The sequence below is a fragment of the Chiloscyllium punctatum genome, chromosome 19 (genome assembly GCF_047496795.1).
Source record: "Chiloscyllium punctatum isolate Juve2018m chromosome 19, sChiPun1.3, whole genome shotgun sequence".
Lineage (NCBI taxonomy): Eukaryota > Metazoa > Chordata > Chondrichthyes > Orectolobiformes > Hemiscylliidae > Chiloscyllium > Chiloscyllium punctatum.
In genome coordinates this window covers 67,313,558-67,328,685 of record NC_092757.1, presented here as the reverse complement: position 1 = coordinate 67,328,685, position 15,128 = coordinate 67,313,558, and the positions used below count along the sequence as shown (strand labels likewise).

General features: G+C 41.9%; 1 long non-coding RNA gene across 1 annotated transcript in view; it reads left to right on the top strand.

Moving 5' to 3' along the window:
• The first annotated feature begins 13,016 nt into the window (after window positions 1-13,016).
• Window positions 13,017-15,128, top strand: part of LOC140491242 (uncharacterized) — a 139,455-nt gene continuing 137,343 nt past the window's right edge. The window contains exon 1 of the long non-coding RNA XR_011963247.1: window positions 13,017-13,125. This is a non-coding gene — a long non-coding RNA (uncharacterized lncRNA). The remainder of the gene's footprint in view (window positions 13,126-15,128) is intronic.

Sequence of the window (15,128 nt, the reverse complement as noted above, 5' to 3'; positions counted from 1 at the left end):
GTCTAGGAAGGGGAGGGAGGAGTCTGAGACGGTCAAAGTAAATTTGAGGTTGGGGTGGAAGGTGTTGGTAAAGTGAATGAACTGCTCAACCTCCTCGTGGGAGCATGAGGCAGTGCCGATACAGTCATCGATGTAGCGGAGGAAAAGGTGGGGGGTGGTGCCAGTGTAGCTGCGGAAGATGGACTGTTCCACATATCATAAGAAGAGGCATAGCTGGGGCCCATGCGGGTGCCCATGGCTACTCCTTTGGTTTGGAGGAAGTGGGAGGATTGGAAAGAGAAGTTGTTCAGGGTGAGGACCAGTTCAGTCAGTCGAAGGAGGGTGTCAATGGAAGGGTACTGGTTGGTTCGGCGGGAAAGGAAGAAGCGAGAGGGCTTTGAGTCCTTTGTGATGGGGATGGAGCTGTACAGGGACTGGATGTCCATGGTGAAGATAAGGCATTGGGGACCGGGGAAACGAAAATCATGGAGGAGGTGGAGGGCGTGGGTGGTATCCCAAACATAGGTGGGGAGTTCTTGGACTAAGGGGGACAGGTCCGTGTCGAGGTATGCAGAGATGAATTCGGTGGGGCAGGAGCAAGCTGAGAGAATGGGTCGGCCGGGGCAGTCAGGTTTGTGGAACAGTCCAACCACAAGGGATGAACTCAGATTTCTCCAGTTTCCTCATTTCCCCTCCCCCCACCTTGTCTCAGTCCCAACCCTCGAACTCAGCACCACCTTCCTAACCTGCAATCTTCTTCCTGACCTCTCTGCGCCCACCCCCACTCCGGCCTATCACCCTCACCTTAACCTCCTTCCACCCATCGCATTTCCAACGCCCCTCCCCCAAGTCCCTCCTCCCTACCTTTTATCTTAGCCTGCTGGACACACTTTCCTCATTCCTGAAGAAGGGCTCATGCCCGAAACGTTGATTCTCCTGCTCCTTGGATGCTGCCTGAGCTGCTGCGCTTTTCCAGCAACACACTTTCAGCTCTGATCTCCAGCATCTGCAGTCCTCATTTTCTCCTATTTACAATGCTGGTCAAGTGAATGTCAAAGGGAGATCTCCCTTATAGAAAATTTCATAGAAAATTTACAATGTGGAAGGAGATTATTGATGAAGGGCTTTTGCCCGAAACGTCGATTTTGCTGCTCCTTGGATGCTGCCTGAACTGCTGTGCTCTTCCAGCACCACTAATCCAGTATAAGGAGATTATTTGGCCCAGCATGTCCACTCTTGGCTTGTTGGAGATTCCATTGATATGTAATTATGTAGCACCAATGCAACTTGCCACTTATTCGCCTAGGATCGAATATTGTTCAGGTCTCTAAGATAAATAAAAAATTCTCCTCATCTCCATCTTAAATGAGAGACACTTTATATCTAAACTGTGACCCTTGGTCTAGATCCACCCTTGAGGGGAAACATCTCTCCACATCTACTATGTCCAGCAGCCTTATAATCTTGTATGTTTCAGGAAGATCATCTTACATTTGTCCAATCTCTAGTGAGCACAAGCCTCTAGGGCATTTTAGTACAGCAAACAGCTTATACAATTAATGGTCGGGTCTTGGCTCGTGTTGTAGAATAGAGGGGCCTCGGGGTTCAGGCACATAATTATTTGAAGGCCGCGCCATATACAGACAAGATGGTTCAAAAGGTATTTGACATGCTTGCCTTCATTGCTCAGTCATTTAAGTATGAGACTTGGGAAGTCATGTTGTGATTGTACAGGGCATTGGTGAGGTCTCTTCTGGAATACTGTGTTCAGTTCTGTTCCCCCAGTTATAAGGAAGATATTTTTAAGCTGGAGAGAGTTCAGATGAGATTTACCAGGATGGTGCTGGGTATGGAAGCTTGAGTTATAAAGAAAGGCTGGATAGGCTGGGACCTTTTTTCACCAGACTGGAAGAAGTTGCAAAGAGACCATATAGTTTATAAAATAATGAGGAGTATGGATAGAATTAGTTCTAGTTGTCTTTTCCCTAGGATTGAGGATTTCAAGACTAGGGGCCACATTTTTAAGGTAAGAGGACAAAGATTTTAAAAAGGCATGAGTGGCAAAATGTTTACACAAAGTTGGTTCTTGTATGGAATGAACTTCCTGAGGATGATGGGTGTGGGTCCAATTACAATATTTAAACGACATTTGGATAGGTACACGAATAAGAAGGGCTTGGGAGGGGTATGGGCCAGGAGCAGGCAGATGGAACCAGTTTAGTTTGGGGTTATGTTCTGCATGGACTGGTTGGACCGAAAGGAGTTTCCATATTCTGTAACTCTATGACTTTATAACTCATTCATCCCAGGAATCTGCCTGTTTAATTTTCTGAACTGCTGCCATTGTAACTGGAAGACTGTGGTTTAATGGAAACATCACTGGGCTGCAAGCCCAGGCTAATGCTTTGAGATTCAACTCTAGCTAGGAGAATTTTACTTAAATTACTAACATTTGGATAAAAATAATGTAAGGTGCATCCTGGAGATCTGAAATAAAAGCAGAAAGTGATGCAGAAACATAATAGGTCTAGTAGCATCTATAGAGGCAAACAGAGTTAATGTTTCAAATCCAATACGACTCTTCATTAGAATAGGATAAAATGTTTTGGAATTTAAGGCCCGATTGGGGGCAATTGCATGATCCATGCAACCCATCTCTTTAAACAAAAGGACCAGAATTGTAGATGGTAATCCAGATACTGTTTTACCAATGTGCTGCCCTGCAAGATGTCCCTTTTAAATTCTACTCCTCTTGCAATTAAAGCAAATACTCCACTTGGCTTATTCCTGAGAAGGGCTTTTGCCTGAAACATCGATTTTCCTGCTCCTTGGATGCTGTCTGAACTGCTGTGCTTTTCCAGCACCACTCTAATCCAGAATCTGGTTTCCAGAATCTGCAGTCATTATTTTTACCTTCCCAATTAGTTGTTGTGTGTGCGTGCTAACTTTTTCTGAAGTCTGTAAACAACATCCTGATTCCTCTACATTTGCAGTGTTCCTCTAATAAAACAATAAATTCGTCATAGACCCAGCAGAACATAGGGCTGCTCTCTTACACGAGAGAGAGAGACAAACAGCAGTGGTTTAACCTGAGGGTCACTACACATAAGTCAAAGGAAAAGATTGAGAAAGACGGACAGTGTAGAAATTGAAATAGTAGCAATCTGTGTGATAGACAAGCCATCCAGCAAGCTGAGCTAATTAACCTATGGGTAGCTTTTGTAAAATATGGAGCCCTTGTATAATATATCATAGATTCATAGATCATAGAATCCTTGCACTGTGGAAACAGACCATTTGGCCCAACAAATCCACACTGATCCTCTGAAGAGCAACCCACCCAGACCCATTCCCCTGACTAATGAACCTAATTTACACATCCCTGAACACTATGGGCAAATTAGCATGGCCAATTCACCTAACCTGCACATCTTTGGACTGCGGGAGGAAACCAGAGCACCCAGAGGAAACACAGACATGAAGCAAATGTGCAAACTCCACACAGACAGTCGCCTGAGGCTGGAATTGAACCTGGGTCCCTGGTGCAATGAGACAGCAGTGCTAACCACTGAGCCACCCACATAATAGTTATGCTACCGAAAATCACTATGTTAAAGTGAAATTGAGTTATTAGAAATGCATGCTCCCACAGAAACCCATGTAAATGTTTGGGTTACATTCCCAGAAATCATCCAGGCTGATTGGACAACTTTTTAACAGGGGGATTATCCTGCTGCTGCAGATCATTTCACCACAGAGTCAATCATTCCACCTCTATTCCCACTAACATATGGTGAAATTGCCATTCACAGTCAATGATTGTTGACATCCTTTACTGGGCATTTGAAATAAGGATCATGTATATTACTGAAATAACTCCAAGGAGCTATGTATTTCATCGCCAAGTCACCTTTTATTTACCCATGCACAGTACATGGACACTGACTGGTGCGCTCAGAGCCTGTCCCTAATATGGGGACACTCTCTGAATCTCCTGTTTAGATCTGTCAGCCAGGGCTCCCTTATTGACCCAGGTTAACAACTGCAATCAAGGATCTCACTGTCAATAAGATTCCCCTGGCCCTTGTTCCAATCACTACAATTACATGTGAGATTTGCCAACAATTATGAAACTACACGTGATCTGGAGAAAGTAATGAAGATGGGAATAGTCCAGACATGGCTGCATGAGTTGGAAAAAGGAGTATTGGGATTTAGAAAAGAAACTCTGTATTCTATGAGCTAGGAACAGATGATAATCATTCATTAAAGGCCACCTCCAGCATTGCTTATCCTTTTGTCCACATTTCAGTGATCAACAATATCTCATTGTCACGAATAAGGCATGTGTTATTGGAATAATGGGTTGTAAAGTAAAATCTCTTAGAGCGTCAGGGACCCGGGTTCAATTCCTGCCTCGGGCAACTGTCTGAATGGAGTTTGCACATTCTCCCTGTGCCTGCGTGGGTTTCCTCCAGGTGCTCCAGTTTCCTCCCACAGTCCAAAGATGTGCAGGATAGGTGAATTGGCCATGCTAAATTACCCGTAGTGTTAGGTGCATTAGTCAAGGGTAAAAAAAAATCGTAGGGTAGAGGAATGGATCTGGGTGGGTTGCTCTTCGAAGGGTTGATGTGGACTTGTTGGGCTGAAGGGCCTGTTTCCACACTGTAGGGAATCTAATCTAATCTAATCTAGTCTAATCTAATCTATGTTATGGTGAAATATGTTTTTCAAAACAATGCAAACAAGAACTATTAGTGTTTTGTTTTTCTATTTTTCCTACCAGAGTAGACAAAATTGAAGTTGTTTGGACCATACCCAATTTGCCAATATACTCTACCCTTTTGGATGCCCAGGAAACATTACAACAATCCTGCAACTGCTTCATGATGGATGCAGGTTTAATTACATTACTAGGTAACATCTTTAGTGGACTTTACCTAAAGCAATGCTGAAGCTTCCTGCTTTCTATTTATATGTTTGGGCTACTTTGGGTTGGTGATGTCATTTCCTTTGGTGATGTTATTTTCTGTAGTGAAGTCACTTCCTGTTCTTTTTCTCAGGGGTGAAAGGGTCTAACTCAATGTGTTTGTTGATAGAGTTCCGTTTGGAATGCCATGCTTCTAGGAATTCTGTTGCATATCTTTGTTTGGCTTGTCCGAGGATGGATGTATTGTGGCTGAAAATGTGTTGCTAGAAATGTGTAGCAGGCCAGGCAGCATCCAAGGAGCAGGTGAATCGACGTTTCGGGCATGAGCCCTTCTTCAGGAATGCTGCAGATCTCCAGCATTTGCAGTCCTCACTTTCTCCTAGATGGATGTATTGTCCCAGTCGAAGTGGTGTCCTTCCTCATCCGTATGTGACGATACTAGTGAGGGAGAATCATGTCTTTTTGTGGCTAGTTGTTGTTCATGTATCCTGGTGGCTAGTTTTCTGCCTGTTTGTCCAATATATTGTTTATTACAGTCCTTGCACGATATTTTGTAAATGACGTTAGTTTTGCTCATTGTCTGTATAGGGTCTTCCAAGTTCATTAGCTGCTGTTTTAGTGTGTTGGTGGGTTTGCGGGCTACCATGATGCCAAGGGGCCTGAGTAGTCTGGCAATCATTTCTGAGATGTCTTTGATGTAGGGGAACGTGGCTGGGGTTTCTGGACATGTTTTGTCTGCTTGTTTGAGTTTGTTGCTGAGAAATCGGCGGACTGTGTTCATTGGATACCCATTCTTTTTGAATACATGATATAGGTGATTTTCCTCTGTTCTGCGTAGTTCCTCTGTGCTACAGTGTGTGTTGGCTCATTGAAATAATGTTCTGATGCAGCTTCGTTCATGGGTGTTGGGATGATTGCTTCTGTAGTTCAATATTTGGTCCCTATGTGTTGTTTTCCTGTAGACACTGGTTTGAAGTTCCCCATCGGCTGTTTGTTCTACTGTGACATCTAGGAATGGCAGTTTGTTGTTGTTTTCCTTCTCTTTAGTGAATTTTATGCCAGAAAGGGTATTATTGATCGTCTTGAAGGTTTTGTCTAACTTGTTTCGTTTCGTGATGACAAAGGTGTCATCCACGTAGTGGATACAGAGTTTGATGTAACAGCCCTGTTTACCTCAATCAACATTAACCTGGCCAAGAAAACACTGACTACACTATTAGAAGACCCAAAGACATAGACACCAAACACCACTAACTTCATCAACAAGGAGAATATCATTAAGCTGGTTGACCTATGCCTTATCACCCACTTGACCTTCAACAACAAAACTTACAGACAAACCAATGGAAAACCCATGGGATCTCTGATATCAGGGTTCTTAGCAGAGGCAGTAATGCAGAGACTTGAGCAAACAGCTCTGCCAACCATCCAACCCAAACTCTGGGTCCGTTACGTGGATGACACCTTTGTCATCACGAAACGAAACAAGTTAGACAAAACCTTCAAGACGATCAATAATACCCTTTCTGGCATAAAATTCACGAAAGAGGAGGAAAACAACAACAAACTGCCATTCCTAGATGTCACAGTAGAACGAACAGCCAATGGGGAACTTCAAACCAGTGTCTACAGGAAAATAACACATACAGACCAAATATTGAACTACAGAAGCAATCATCCCAACACCCACAAAATGAAGCTGCATCAGAACATTATTTCAATGAGCCAACACACACTGTAGCACAGAGGAACTACACAGAACAGAGGAAAATCACCTATATCATGTATTCAGAAAGAATGGGTACCCGATGAACACAGTCCGCCGATTTCTCAGCAACAAACCCAAACAAGCAGACAAAACATGTCCAGAAACCCTAGCCACGTTCCCCTACATCAAAGACATCTCAGAAATGACTGCCAGACTACTCAGGCCCCTTGGCATCATGGTAGCCCACAAACCCACCAACACACTAAAACAGCAGCTAATGAACTTGGAAGACCCTATACAGACAATGAGCAAAACTAACGTCATTTACAAAATATCGTGCAAGGACTGTAATAAACAATACATTGGACAAACAGGCAGAAAACTAGCCACCAGGATACATGAACAACAACTAGCCACAAAAAGACATGACTCTCTCTCACTAGTATCCTCACATACGGATGAGGAAGGACACCACTTCGACTGGGACAATACATCCATCCTCGGACAAGCCAAACAAAGACATGCACGAGAATTCCTAGAAGCATGACATTCCAACCGAAACTCTATCAACAAACACATCGAGTTAGACCCCATCTACCACCCCCTGAGAAAGAAGTGACTTCACCACTGGAAATAGCATCACCACAGGAAATGACATCACCAACCCAAAGAAACCCAAACATATAAATAGAAAGCAGGACTTTTCAGCATTGCTTTGCCTGAAGTCCACCAAAGATGTTACCTAGTAAGGTAATGAAACATCTGGAAATTAACCTTTCAGCTCAGCAAGCAAACCTACATCCAAAACCTCAACCTGAGCTACAAATCTTCTCAATTCTTGTTTCATGATGATTTGATTGAAACTGTAATGAGTAAGAGATCTGAAACATATCTGGGCCAGTATCAAGTAAGGCTGCATAATATTTAGACTCTATCTGATAGTAGTTAATCACCTCAACAAAGATAAATGCTGCCTAGACAGAAAGGTCTTTCACCTTAGAGTTTTACTAACAAGTTTTGTTGATACTTCAAAGGTCAGTGGAGAAGCAAGTTGGAAGGAAGTTTCAAAGAATGTTTAAATCTGTAGGCAACAAACTGGGCAGATAGAGCTGCTGGCTCTCCCTTGATTCAAGTGTGGTGTTTACTCAGGATCACCAGCTATCATCAGCAAATATACAACAATGTCAGGCCCCTCCTTCAAGTCGTTCATAACTGAGGCCCCTGCACAGATCCCTCTGGTATTCCACTTGATAGCATTTGTAAACTTGAAATTAATCAATTTATCCTGGCATTCTTTTTCTTGTTAGTCAGTCAGAACAGTATGTGTGCTCCATTTCAGCCCAAACATCATCTTGTGGAGTAACCTTTTGTATGACATCTTTTATATTAAATGTCTTTTGGATATACGGATAGACTATAACCATTGGCATCTTTTATCCACTCTCCTCCTTCTGTAAGAGCAGTAATACATTTGTCAAAGACAATTTCACTTTTACTTAACTATGTGGCTTTTGTTTTTGTTTCATGATTTTGTAATTGTCCTGGTATTACTCTTAATAATATCACTTTCCCCATTGACAGATGTTGGGCTTACTGGCCTATAAAGGACATGACAGTAAAGAATATTCTATATTCACTTCTATAGGCTCCTGCTTTTGGCTCCTTCTTTCTTGAACAGAGGTGTTATGTTACTGTTTAATATACAAGACATTTTATTCTTTGAAAAGTCCCAAACAGTTCTGAACATCGTGTTATAATCAGTGAACATTCCCACTTCTGACCATATGATAGAGGAAAGGCCATTGATAAAGCCACTGAAGATGATTGGGTCAAGTAAACTAATTTAATTAGATCTGTCGCAACATCCTGAGCTGTGATCATTGACCCCCAACAACTCCAACCATCAGTCTTTATGTTAGATGTGACTCTACCCAATGAAAAGTATATCCATGATCTCATTAATTACAATTTTGTGAGACTTCTCAGAGCAACACACACTCAAATACTGCCTTAATGTTAAGGGACGTCATCCTTACCTCATTGCTGGAACTCGGCTCTTTGTCAACATTTACAACAAGGCTGTAATGTGGTCTGGAGCTGACTGTCTCTAGCACAACCCAAACTGACCATCAATAGCAAGTTATTTCTGAGTAATTCAGCTTAATTACATTGTTACTGACCTCTTCCAGCGCTTGGATATTATTAAACTGCAGAGGATTCAGAAAAGATTGATCAGGATGTTGCTGGGAATAGATGGTTTGAGATATAAAAATAGACTGGATAGGCTGGGACTTTTTTTTAACTGGAGCCAGGAGGTTCAGAGGTGACCATATTGAAGTTTATAAAATTATGTGGGGCATAGATAAGGTGAATGATAAAGCTCCTTTCCTTAAGGTGGGAGAGTTCAAAACTCGGGGACATAGTTTTAAAGTGAAAAATGAAAGATTTTAAAAAACATGAGGGGTAAGTTTTTTTAGTATTGAATGATGAAGCAGAGTCAAAGGGCGGAATGGCCTACTCATGAACTACTTTTCTATGAAATGACATTCGAAAATACAGCCTTGTCTACTCTGCAAATATCAGGGAGGTGTAGGCCCCACAAACATCCCTATCTTCAAAGTTTCAGGAGCCCCTGTACCTCAGTGCAAAAGACAAGTCTGAGCATTTTCATCCACCTTCAGCCAAATGCTGGGTGGATGATCCAGCCCAACCTCCTCTAGAGGTTCCCAACATCACAGAGGGCAGTCTTCACCCAGTTGGATTTGCTCCATTCCATATCAAGAAATAGCTTGAGAGGAACTGGAGACTGCAATAGTTATAGGCCCAGATACCAGTCTGCTCAGACTTGTGCTCCAGAAGGTGCTGCACCGCTGGCCAAGTTAGTCCAGAACAGTTACAACACTGGTATTTACCTGATCAAATAGAGAATTCTCAAGTCTGTCTTGTACTGAAAAAGTAGGATAAATGCAACCTAGAAATTACCACCCCTTCAGTCTGTTCTTAATCATCAGCAACGTGATGGACGAGGTTGTCAAAAGTGCCATCAAGTAGCATTTGCTTAGCAATAGCCTGCTCACGGCTGCTCATTTTGGCTTCTTCAAGGGTCACCCAGTTCTGTGGGTGTCTATACACACACTGCACACCCTACACTACAGTGATTCAATAAGGCAGCTCCTCACCATCTTCTCCAGGGTAACTGAGGATGAGCAATAGATGCTGGCCTCATCTGTGCCAGCATATCCAATGAATGAATAATAAAAACACACAAGCTGGGATTGAATAAATGCAGTTTGGACTGGTTACTCATCAGAGACAACACTGCTCCGAAAGGCTAAATCACCACATACTATTAGCCAGCTACTGAGTGGCTGACAGTCTAACTGTAGGACATCTGGGGCCTGATTAGAATATTAAAGTCACAGCTCAGTGATGTGGTAGGCATCATTATACGACTTTTACATGACTCACATCCTCCAGAATGTCCGGATGTACCACCCACAGCATATCTCCTACACAGTGTACTGCCCTCTCATTAAAAGCCCCATCACCCCCATTTTGAACTCTAGCTGTCTGCAGGCAGGATTCTTCCAGAGAGAGCATTTCATAGCGTTATCACTCTAACCTCAGGGAATTCTGATCGCCATCTAGAATCTTTCATCTAAATAATTGAGATTTTTTTTCATGGTTAACCTTCTTGCAAATCAGACAATTGGTCTTGCAGGTAACTTGGTGCTTTCTTCAAAAGCAAACTTTCACAGGAAATTTGAAATTAGATTGGAAAATGCTGGAGATATCCCACAGGTCTTGCAGCATCCACGAGGAGAGAAAAATGGGATTTACAGACTGAATTTTACAAGAAATCAGATAAGTATCAATTTTCCCAAGGTTTATGGAGAGTTTCTGAAATGATTAGAATGAGGTTGGCCAGGTAGATCTCAGTGACCATTAGTTCCCTGATTGGGGCTGTTAACCTGGGCCAATCAAGGAACCCTGGATGACAGATATAAACAGAAGGGACACACCTGCACACACACAAAAAAAAGAAGAAAAAAAAAAAGGCGTGTCAGACATCCTGCTCACTCTGAGAACTGGCTCTGAGGGAGCTGGATCAGTGTCAAGGACTCTCTGTGTGTAAATAAAGAGTGACTTGGTGACGGGATATCGGCCTCTGTGGAAAAAAAATAAATAGAAGGGTCAGGTATTCTGTTCAGGAGCCAGCTATGAGCTAGCTGTCAGATTCCATATGCAATGCACATGTAAATAAAGAGTAACTTGGTGACGGGATACTGACCCCTGTGCAGTTATTTTAGTTTCTCTCCACAAGACCTAGTGAGATTTTTCGGTCTATACTCACCTCATTACCTATCAACCACCCCTCCTTGGCACCACGCTCGTTTGCATTCTCCGATTCATCGCAGGCTCTGGTGCTCGACACTGCCAGGGCCTCCAGAGATCCTGGCACTGGTGCCATCTTGAAAGCCAAGCCATGATTCTGATCCTGTGCTGTCAGCTCAGAGCTGCCCTTCGTTGTCCCTGTAGTAGGACAGCAACCAAAAACAAACGCTTCTCAGGGCATAAAAGTGGCATTGCTGACACTTCATTGTACCTACAAGTGCATATTCATACATCTATTGCTAGTTAACAATCAAAGGACATAGCTTACCCATCCTTGGCCACATCCTATTAGAGAACCCTGTCCAAGTCAGTGTTACTTTCTCCCTGACCAACATCCTCTCACTGTTCAATATAGAACCACCTCACGCATACAGCAAAACCTTCAAATGGTTAAAAAGATTAACTTTTATTCAGCAACTGTAAAAATGAACAAAAAACCACAAACTGAATTTTTCCAGGAAATAGCAAAGTGTCAATTTTGGTGAGTTTCGTGGGCTATTTCTCTCTGCCAGCACTAGTGAGAATTCTCATTCTATTCTCTGGAGCCTGCCTTACTATCTATGCACCACACCTGTAGGTGGGAGAATGGGAAACTACATATCAATGATGGGAGGTTGCATAATGAGGATGCTAAGATATGGAAATTGGTCTCTCATCTCTCCCTTGTGAGAACCTTGCCTCACTGTTCAGCACTTGGTTGGAAATTGGGACCTTTTGCTGTCAATATCGGCCAGCTCCTCACTGCCAATCTCATGCATTTCTCCCAAAGAGACAAAGCTGCACTTGCCTCTTGGAGCAGACAGGGAATGCTTGTTGTTTGAACACCAACAAATGTGCAGTCAATGAATGATCTCTGCCCCCAACTCAAATCCCCTGGAACTGGGTGTCAATGAAGTCCTGACTGCCTTGTTATGCATAATGCAGCACCATTCTATCATGCTGAAAGTGATTTTTCTCGCACTCAATATCCTCATCTTCCTGCTTGAAAGATTGCTGCCTCACTCCCAGCTCTTCAGAGTCCCTCACACCCTTTCTTCGCCTGCTCGGTCATGCAGAGCACAGCACAGAAGGATTATGTGCTGACGACCATACAGTAAAGACTCCCAGACTGATCCAAGGCTCAAACCTCACCTTTAGTCGACTAACTACATGATCACCCTGATTGAAGAATGGGCTGCACATATCTATGCTTAAACTCAGTTGGGGTTTGTACCACTCAGTCCTCAGCTATGGCTGCAGAGTGTCGCCTTGTCTCTCAGGAATCATATTTTAAACTATTCTGAAGAATAGTCACTGGACCTGAAACATTAAATCTGTTTTCTCTCCACAGATGCAGTCAGACCTGCTGAGTTTTACCAGCTATTTCTGTTCTTGTTTGTGATGTCCAGCATTCACAGATTCTTTAGTTGTTTTTTTGCTTTTCCTGTCTCTTCAATATTCTGACTTAAGTAGCCATTATTTAAGTGACCTTCGATAGTCAAGATTTCAAAGACATTTATTTAAAACATTGCATTAATTCAAACTGCCAGCTTAAGTGCAGGCTGCTAGATATCTTTCAAATACTTGAAATAAATTCTGTATGTGGGTTAAATATGTGTTTGTGCCTTTAAGCTTTAAAACAAAATTCACACCAAACTGGTTTATTGCTCTAATCTGTAGGCAATATAAACTAACATTATCATTACTGAAAATGCCTGAAAACTTCAAGCAGCTAGAGTATATCATTTACTTCACTAAGGTTGTACAATTATGAATATTTACACAGAAAACAGTTACATATTGATGTCTACAAACACACATCTTCAGCTTCGTCTGCAGAATTGTTGCTCATGTTAAATTGTTCTGCGTTTTCTGAAATTTTTTTTCCTTTAACTTAGTCTTTTGTTCATTTAAATATTTTAAATATTTAAAAATACCATAGATGACAGCATATGAGCTGACCTTTGAAGTCTTAAAAAATCCCTCCAATAAAAGCTTGCTGTTGGCAGAGTGTGGGTGGTCATGATCTCTGCTGTTCACCATGTGGGCTCTGTCCAAATGTGGATATGTTAAACTCCTGTGCATCTTCAAAATGCAGCCATGTTGCTTGCTGACACTCAGTTATAAAGCATCAGTAAGTAAGACATGCAGTAAAATTTTAAAATGCTAACCTTGACTGTTTTGATTGGTTTCTGTTACATTATGTTATTACTTTAATTAGTGCCCTGTTAAGACTTTTAGAACACGTAGCTTATATTCCAGTTTGATCATTTTCTAAGATGACTCACCAGGCATAGCATTACAAATCACTGCAAGTGATGAGAAGTTTTAAATTTTTGTCAAAGCCTCCTTGCTTCTTATCCAATTTCATAAGCCTTCATTTTAGGTTGTGCAACTAAAATGTTGTTTACTCTGATGTAACTATGGATCAAAGGTTGGCAGATATTATCATTAATATGAAGGATGAAGATAAAAAGTCTAATTACCATAATTACACTGTCATAAACAAATCGAGAGATAAGCTAACAGTATCGGTTAGAGCCTTCATTACTACATGTAACACCAATTCATCCTTTTAACTGAAAATATTGCTGCGATGTAAACAAAATTTTGATCTATGTCAAGCAGAGAAAACTTCTGCACTCTGGTTTTAAATAACTGCAGACAACCAACAGACCGATGGAATAAACATTGGTTTCAAATTATTTTAGCTTCTAAAAGACTTTCCTTGATACTGGGACTGGAAATGGAAAATCCAATCATTCCAACTGTCCTAATTCACCCACAATTCAGAAGAGTTGGCTGGCTTTCTCCGTTGGTGGTGTGAGGATCAAATTTCCTTTCAGCGAAAAATGTTGCAGTTTTCCTGGCAAGACCAATTACTTAGGGCAGCTGCATTCCCAGCACCGAGCTGTCTCCTGCAGCTACTAGTTTTATGATCAAGAGGGAAGCACATGCAGGAGCAAGAGCTAACAAAAGACAGCAGAAAGAATGGGGCCAGTACAGTCAAAATTTTGAAGTACCATTATTCCCTTTCATCATTGTGCCGCTGTTCAGGGCCCCAGTGAGACCAGGCACAGTCCTTGCAAAGTGAATTTGAGGAATTGTTTTGGGAAGAGAAAGCTGATAAACTGAACTTATATCTGTTTTGTCACTGCTGGGAACCGAACTTGTGTCACATCGCCTCCCCACAGTCCTTTACAGTCTACATTTAGTAGCAAGGAAAAGCACGTCTGCAGGTTGGAGAAACGGAAACATTTATTACCTGCAACATCAGTGGATAGCTGGAGAGGGAGGTAGTTATGTCAGTGTGAATGGTTTCTTATGACATCCAAGGGTTTCAGAGAGCTCTTAATCAGAACAAACTGATTCCAAACCAAAGAATGTAACATTGCGATGAGCATTCAAAATGTGGTTAGTGAACATGCTATTAAAGAAACAATGGGAGAAGGAGAGACACAAGGGAATCCCAATGTATAAGGTATAACCAATTAAGAATATAGTCATTGTTAATGGGGAAAATGCAAATGGAGCCAGGGACAGACAAAAGGAAAATTCTGGTTGAGAATTGCAAGATTGCAAAACGTTACAGAGATGGAGAGGCGCATTTCCATGAAGGTGAAAATGCTGAAATTGATGCACAAAAGGGCTACAAGTTAAAATAAAAGTGAGGTTAGGGAATGAGAGCTGGTGGTGGTTAGGATATAGATAACCATTTTGGATGAATTAAGTTTGAGGATGGGAAGCTGGCCAGCATAGCATTAGAACATCATGTTAGAAGTGACAGAGGCATGGAGGAGGTCTTCAGCAGCAGATGGGATTAAGAAAGGCAGTCATTGCCAATATTCAGAAGTAGAAGGCAAACAAAAAGAACATGTTCAAGCCCCGTGCACTGTTTAAATAAAAGAATTAAAAAATGTGAAGTAATGGGGAAACCGTAGATCCCCATTGCTGTCCCCATGGCAATGCCCTCGCTATTACAGCTGACTTGCCAATCACTGAGCAAACTTTTTTTCTCCTGTATGCAAATTGTTGATTGTGTGAAATTTGGGCAAGCTTGTGTTTGTCCTGACAGGTATAAGATAAAAAGCTTCAGCAAAATGTCTCTCTTTTTGTCAATATTCAAGTTCTGTTCTG